The 7510-nt window shown below is 42.5% G+C and overlaps 1 protein-coding gene across 1 annotated transcript in view; it reads left to right on the top strand.

Moving 5' to 3' along the window:
- Window positions 1-6749, top strand: part of XKR4 (XK related 4) — a 318504-nt gene extending 311755 nt beyond the window's left edge. Inside the window, exon 4 of the transcript XR_007355313.2 lies at window positions 3248-6749. The gene's annotated coding sequence lies outside the window, so the exon portion shown is untranslated. The remainder of the gene's footprint in view (window positions 1-3247) is intronic.
- Window positions 6750-7510: the final 761 nt, after the last annotated feature.

Raw genomic sequence — 7510 nt, 5'->3', positions numbered from 1 at the left:
ACCAAAAGAAGCATGGAGTGTAGACATACCTTTAGAGACTGGCCCAAAGTAACACAGGAAGTCTGTGGCAGAACAAAGGACTAGAGCCCAAATCTCCAAGCCTTCATATGCTTTAACCACTAGAATACACCATGTTACCTCTCTTCCTACCTGGTTCGTGCTTTTAATGTCACTGGACAGCACTGCATAAAAGAAGGCAGAGAGCTAGACAGTCCAATCTAGGTGGAGTCCAAGGGGAAAAGAAGCCTAAAAAATAATCAGGGGGTGGTGGGGTTGACTTATTTGGAAAGATTTTTGAAAAGCTTCAAAATGGTTAAATGACAATGGAGGAAAATAGTAATAATATTACCAACCCTCATGAGTCTAGCGGAAGTCTTGTGATATTTGGAATTTTTCTTAAAGCCTCAGCTCCCAGAATCCTATGATTTACAAGGCAGTCTCTGCCTTTTTAAAATAATTTTCTAGCCCATGTGGTTACCAAGAAAAGCTTGAAAGTGTGACCAGCGTGCACCCTAAAGGCGCAAAGAGGTCAATAAAAAGAGCCCAACGTTATTTTTAATCTCCTGATTTTTGAACACTTGAGGTTATTATACTAATTCGCCATAAGTGTGTGAACACCCAAGCCAAGATCATCTCCATGAGCTCAACACACAGATCCTCAATATGCCTATCCCGCTCCTACCATGCAAATGGAGCACAGCCCCCACTAAGAACCAAAAGTGATCTGTGGTAGCACAAGGCCTCCACATCAACTGCCCTGACCGCCCCTCGATTTGCTTGGATCATCCAGGTCTGGAGGTGACCACAGGGTGAAATCCCTACATCTCCCATAGGATTAATAAAGATAAACTGCATGAGAGAAGTCTCATGGGGCGCTTTCCTCGAGACGGCTTGATTGGTACACAAAATACAGTGTGTGGTACACAACGTGCAGCAGCCTCCCCTTTCCAAGGAATAGCTTCCTTTATAATAGACTAGTCCCTAATGTACGGTTGCCCTTGTGTAGGAATTTTTTCCCAGCACACCTTTCTGGAAGCTAGCCACTTAAATTTGGCAGAGACAGACAGCAGCAGGCCTGAGGTGGCTGTTTGGTAACTTTGGCTTGCTGCATCACCCTCTGTTTCAGATGGTTCTTAATTCCTTTGATATCTCCCCTCCGTTTTTCCCTCCTTATCGCTATGGCGATGGCACATTCTCAGAGCATTTTACCACAGAGGGAATGACCTGGACCCAACAATAAAGAGAAATTATTTAGAGCCCACTAAGATCAGTAAGTGGAGGGGATTCGCCACATACAGACCTTACCCTATATGTATGGGTTTGTGTGAAAGGGAGTGCAACCCAGACCCTCAACGGTAGTTAGGTACCTGACCCATTAAAATCAGTGGGAATTGGGTGTGTAAACCTTTGGGGCTCTGGGCCTGGGTGGCTGCTGCCTTCATGACATTAACTTCCACCCATTTCTGGACCCAGTAGCAAGCATTCAGCTGGTCTGGGGTTCTGTCATGGGGAAAGACAGGCTTCCTGGGAGGAGGAGGCATTCCTGAGACTATAGTAACTTCTGAACAGGGTCTTCTTGAGAAAATATTTCAACATGATGCTAGTCCTCTGTTCTTAATGTGTACTTCCCACATAGAAGGAAGTTAAACTTGTCCCCTACTCTGGACCAACCAACGGCAGCAGGCCATTTATCCAAATACATGAGAAAAAAAAGCAGAGAAAGCAGGGTAGTGAGCTTGTGTTATTCATGCCACTGCTAATCTGAGTCACTTCTAAAGGGGAGTATCAAGGCATGCTTATGGGTGAAGCCAAAAACAACCAAGCCAAAAATGAAAAATGTAAATATCAATGCACCTAGGAACCTGTCTGAAACTAGGCGAAGCAAAATTATTCACCTATTTTACATATCTCACAGAAGTGTCATGGGGTCTAAATAATTACTTCTGGTATAGCACGTGGAGATATTTCAATGCAAGGTATTGTAAGTGGAAGCAGTGCATAGATACCATGGCAGTGGTTCTCAAACTTTTTTTTCCACAGACCACTTGAAAATTGCTGAGGGTCTTGGCGGACCACTTAATGATCTTTCCAAATGTTGTTTGTACCATTAGCTAACTGTTGTAAAGCACTTTGGATAAAAGTGCTATATAAAAAAAAACTTAATAATAAACAACATTTTTTGTTCTACAAATAAAAGCACACAACTCATATTTTAATATCAGTAGTCTTACCTTTCTAATGCAATGGATGTGCCCTTTCTCCCCTGCCACCGCAGCCTCTGAGCTGGGGCTGGGAAGGAGGGGGGGGGGTGTCTCTCCCTCTCTCCCCTGCCCCACCAGCCCCTGAGCTAGGACTGGGAAGGAGGGGAGGGTCTCTTCCCCACCACAGCAGCCACAGAGCTGGAGCTGGGAAGGAGGGCCATCTGTCCCGGCAGCCGCAGCCCTTCATGTCCCAAATTCCCCCCCCTTCTCACCCCACTTCCCCCTCCCACCTACCCCTTATTCCTACCAAGGCCACCACCTCACCTCACATGTGCGTCTTCTCCAGGGTCCAGGCACCTAATTAGTGGAGCCACACCTGCACAGCTCCACTAATTAGGTGGATAGTCCTTTGTTGTCTTGTGTGCAGCCGCCCAGACATGCACCTTCGAGGGAACTATCTGTGGACCACCTGAATGGAGCTCGTGGACCACTGGTGGTCTGTGGACCACAGTTTGAGAACCTCTGTAATATGGTGATAGTTACTTTACAATTGCTTCAGTGAAGACAGATTGGAAATTATCTTTTGTTCATTATGTCTAGGTTCACCTATGTGTTGTGTATGTATAAAACCTATCTGTTCAGCGACTTCTGCAATATGTAAATACAATGAGATACGAAGGACTGGGCTGATCTCAGAATCTGACCAATGAACTGAGCACAGGAATGTTGATTAGTTGGTTTTTTTTTTTTTTTTTACAAGCAAGAGCAGTTATTTTGCTTACGTGTATCTGCATGTGAGATTGAAGACAAAGAGCTGTATTTATATGCTGGGCTTTGCAACAATTAGTCATTTATTTTTAATTCATATTTCTGATAATATGCTGTCATATCATATACTAGCCTCCTACGGGAACACCCAATAAATGTGTAAAGCTAACCAGCCCCAAGATTTCCCAATGCTGTTGAGCTGCTTGGCCCTGAGTATATTTATATGATGAAAAGCCAATAACATCTATGTAAATTCAGTTTTACTTCTCTTCTCCCAGGAGTATATTATTACCCAAGAAGACCCTCTCATTCAAGCAAGATCATGGAATGTCTCCTAAAATCCAGGGAAACAAAATTTGGAGGTACAATGAAATGAAACAGGACATGCAATTAATCAAAGCTGAATCTACTTGAAACCAAGACAACATTGGAGGAGGCGGAGATGGGGGAGTGGACCATGAAATCAGTTTAAATCAATTTGCCAATTCCTGGATTTAGAATTGGAATCTATTTAATTTTGAATCCGCCCAAATTTGAAATTAGAGCTACTCATGATTTGTAAGTCAAGCTCATGCTTTTCTTAGGCTTGGTTCATGGTTTGTGAATGGTTGGGACTGGCAGTACTGGATTTTGCAGACACTGGTATGGGGAGAAAGGGCCTCCTCTTTCCTCCAGCATTGCCATAACATAAGAATTCAAAAAGTCTTTATAAAGCTACTGGTCAGAATTGTCCTGAAGTCTCCACCACCATTGCTCTGGCCAGCTGCTCTAATGCCTGTTGCAGGCAAAACAAAAGTGACCAATAAGTGCTGAGCTGTAGAAGAAGGTCCACCCTATTGATGGTGAAGGATAAAAGATCATTATAAAATCCAACCAAACCTTCAACAGAGTGGAGGAACCATAATTTCCCTCAAGTCCATCTGGAAGCACTATGGTCCCATTGCCTGATGGTATCGACTGCACTAAAATCAGCCCAAGAGTGTCATCCAACCAGGATTCTTTTATACATGCAAGATCAGGGGCCTTGTTTGTACTTAACTCATGGTCTGCTGACACAGTAATCACTCATCTTGCATTTAACTACACAAATCCAAAAGAACTGACATCTGCTGACACCCATGCCTCTCAAGAATTAACCACAGGTGTTGAAATTAAACTCCTTGATTGTCACAGATTCTTCCTGCCTTGTCACCTGCCCGCCATTACAAGAGAGAATGAAGAACCACAACCACCACCACTACCATTCCCCGGGCCTTCAGATGCTTCAATGGCCACAACCACTGGGCACCATAATTTCCTCTCAGGGAAGGTACAAAATTCATCCTAAAAATACCCCTCTTACACATCAGTAGAAGGCATAAACACGCGACTACAAACAAAGGGTGCTTCTACACTGCAGCGGGGCGGGGTAAGTCCTGTTTTGGGTGGATGTACACTCACTACCTCTTCTCAGTTAGTGTGCTGAAAACAGCAGTATGGCTACAGCACCACACGCACTGGCTCGGGCTTACCACCCCAGTATGTACCCAAGAAGTTGCTGAAGTTTCATAAAGTTGTCCATTCACCAAAACAATTGCAAAAGGCATGCTCCTGTCACTGTCTTGTGGCTGGCTGATTGTTATTTTTATTAAATGTGTCAAATTATATTTTTATTTCAAATAAACAGTGACATTTTTCTTTGCCCTGTTAGATTCATGGTGACAGTGAGCATCTTTTGCAGACATAACTAATGACTGTGATTAAACTTTCCTACCTACTCTCCAGCAAAGCAAAGACAGACATAAATATAAATCAGGCACACGCGCTCTCATTCCACTGCTTAGTAAAATTGAAGGCTGCAACAGCATGATACTCAGAAATTTTTCAGACATCATGTGCAATAAAAACGGTTCTGCGGGGCAGACAGCTATGTGGAAGCCCACTGAAGTTAATGGGGCTCTATGGCGATGAAGGCATCTGCCTGCATGTGTTATACCAATAAAATAAAAACCAGCAGGATCTTATTAAAGGGGAAAAGGCAAAATGCCACATTTATTGTGAATACAGAAGAAATCATAGTAAACAGTTAGTTATAGCTATAACATTCCATTCAATCTCATATTTATTCACACATTCATTCATATACACACACACACACAGGTTCTGCAAGGTTGTTATCATAGTCACCAGCCTTAGAGTTGCTCACGCCAAGCCACTGGCCAGGTGGCCTAGACATGAGGAGGGAGCAGGGCCTTGTCAGATGCTCATCTGATGCTCCTGGAAGTTGGTTTGCAGAATCAGGCCCCAAAGTTCTCACTTTCTAGAGTCCATTTTTATAGGAATTTCTTCCTATGCCAGTCTATGGGAATTGTTTCATCATGCTGTTGCTGAATCAATCAGCAGATGGCACATTCCTGACGGCTCCGTGCTGCCAGATGTTATCTTGTTCTTTGGTTCTCCCATTCTTGAGGCTGTTGGGTGGATTCCAGTCTGCCCTCCGGGGGTCCTCTGGTTATTTCCACTTGACGCCTTCTTCAGCCGATGGACACTGGATTCTTAGGCTGGCACCTCCCTGATCATTCAGTTATTATCCACACCAAGCATCCATCCACATACATCCTCTATCTCTATTTTAATCACAATTGTTAACAAAGCGAGATGAATACAACAAAAGGGCGGGGAGTCTCTGGATGCTGTTTCTGTTGTTACAGAGTATTGCTTTGAGTCTCTCTCTGTGTGAGTAGTTGTTATTACAAAGAATTGCTCTGAGAACAGACTCTGTCTTAGAATGTACTAACACAATTAGCAGCTTGCAAATTTCACACATAGAGGGAGAGAAACGGTACCAAAAACCAAGAGACCTCTTAATTAGCAATACCCTGGAATTTAAACTATGGGGAATCAAACTCACTTGTGATTTTAATACAGAACTTCTTGAATATGATCCAACACATGGAACAAGTTGCAGGATCAGGACCAGAGGCTTAAATTTTCACGTGTCCACTAATTTTGGGTTGCCTCTATCTTGAGATGGACACCTAGAGATTGCTAGGGCTGGATTTTTCAGAGGTACTGAATGCCTGTAGCTCAAGTTGACTGGGGGTGCTCAGTAACTTTGGAAAATCTGGCCCTAATTGTCTCAGATTAGACACCCAGAAATTGAAGCATCCCAGCATTGCCTCAGAACACTTGTGAAAATATAAGTCATTGACCTTCATGTGCCTTAGCCCCAGTCTTCTGAAGTGCAAATTCATATTTACCTATGAAACAGGATATTGTCAGAAATAATTAGTTAATATTTGTAACATGGTCTGAAGAAAAATCCTTATTGTGAAGAATTTTATTTTTATTATTATACCTGGGGATTGTCTTGCACCTCTATTTATCACCTAGAATATAGACTGCATAATCTTGGGCAGAAGGTTAATTCTTTTTCTTTTGAAATACAAATGAAGAATAACTATTTGTTAACTTATCTCAAGTACAATTAACGACTCCTTCATATTAAATGAGCAGCATTGTGCCCGTCAACATTCCTAATTACACGTGGCCATTCTTATAGGTCTTTTTTGCTTGTCTGATAATGTTTGTAATTCTCTCCCAAGAGTTCTCCTTCAGTTTCTTTATAGATTCCAAAAGTACTCTTGTCTCTTATTTTATTCTGGTTTTGCTTTTGTGATTTGTTGTTGCTTTGAGTTGTATTTTGCCATCTGGAGTGTTTGATGAGACTAAATTTCAATTACTGTAACCTATTTGTGCTGACTTTGAATCTAATGGACTGTGACAATGCCACAGCTGAATAAAAACTGACTTAACAGTTACATGATGTCTTTCCAAGTTGTCATTTACTTCTTATCAGAGGCACAAAGTCCTTTTTGTTTTCATGGTTACTACAAACCAAACCTGAACCGATTTGTTTGATCATGTTTTACCACATCCATTGTTTAATCTGCTTGCTGTGTTATCTTCTACCAGCAGTTTTGTATGGGCTCTTGTAATCACTCTGAGTCTATAGTCCCACGAAAGGGGGGGCAGGTGTGGCTCCTTTGCAGCTTCCCCTGTCGTGTAGGGGTGTGGAAAAGTGTTTGAAGTCAGGGAGCAAAGATAATAAGTGGGGAGTAAGGGTGATTGTGTGGGACAGAAATAACCCTGTACTATGTGGGTACTGGTCAGAAATAGAAAGTAGGTCACTTCTGGTTTTGGATGTACCAAAGAACGATAGCCATAGGGGTCACATCTAGACATTTAACCCCAATGCTTCCCTACCTCCTCGTCCAGGAAACCAAAGGGTTCAGATTCCAAGTTTCTAGTTTGGGATGCCCTGTGCTCATATGGCCAATGTTTAGTCTCTTTTACTGCCAGCTCTGGCATTCCTCATATATATGGACTTTGCTTATTCCATTTTACAGGATAAAATCTTTTGGGGCTTGAACATCTGCTTGCTGTATCACAAACTGCTGAAATTCTTAGCAGCTGGACATCAGGATCAGTAGTCCACTGGTAGGTTTAAAGCTAAATTAAGGTCTTATTTTTCTAATGTTACTTTATATCTGGGAAAACAC

The sequence above is a fragment of the Caretta caretta genome, chromosome 2, assembly GCF_965140235.1.
Source record: "Caretta caretta isolate rCarCar2 chromosome 2, rCarCar1.hap1, whole genome shotgun sequence".
NCBI classification, from domain to species: Eukaryota; Metazoa; Chordata; order Testudines; family Cheloniidae; genus Caretta; species Caretta caretta.
The sequence above is the reverse complement of the archived record's forward strand: the minus strand, read 5'-3'. Positions and strand labels throughout refer to the sequence as shown.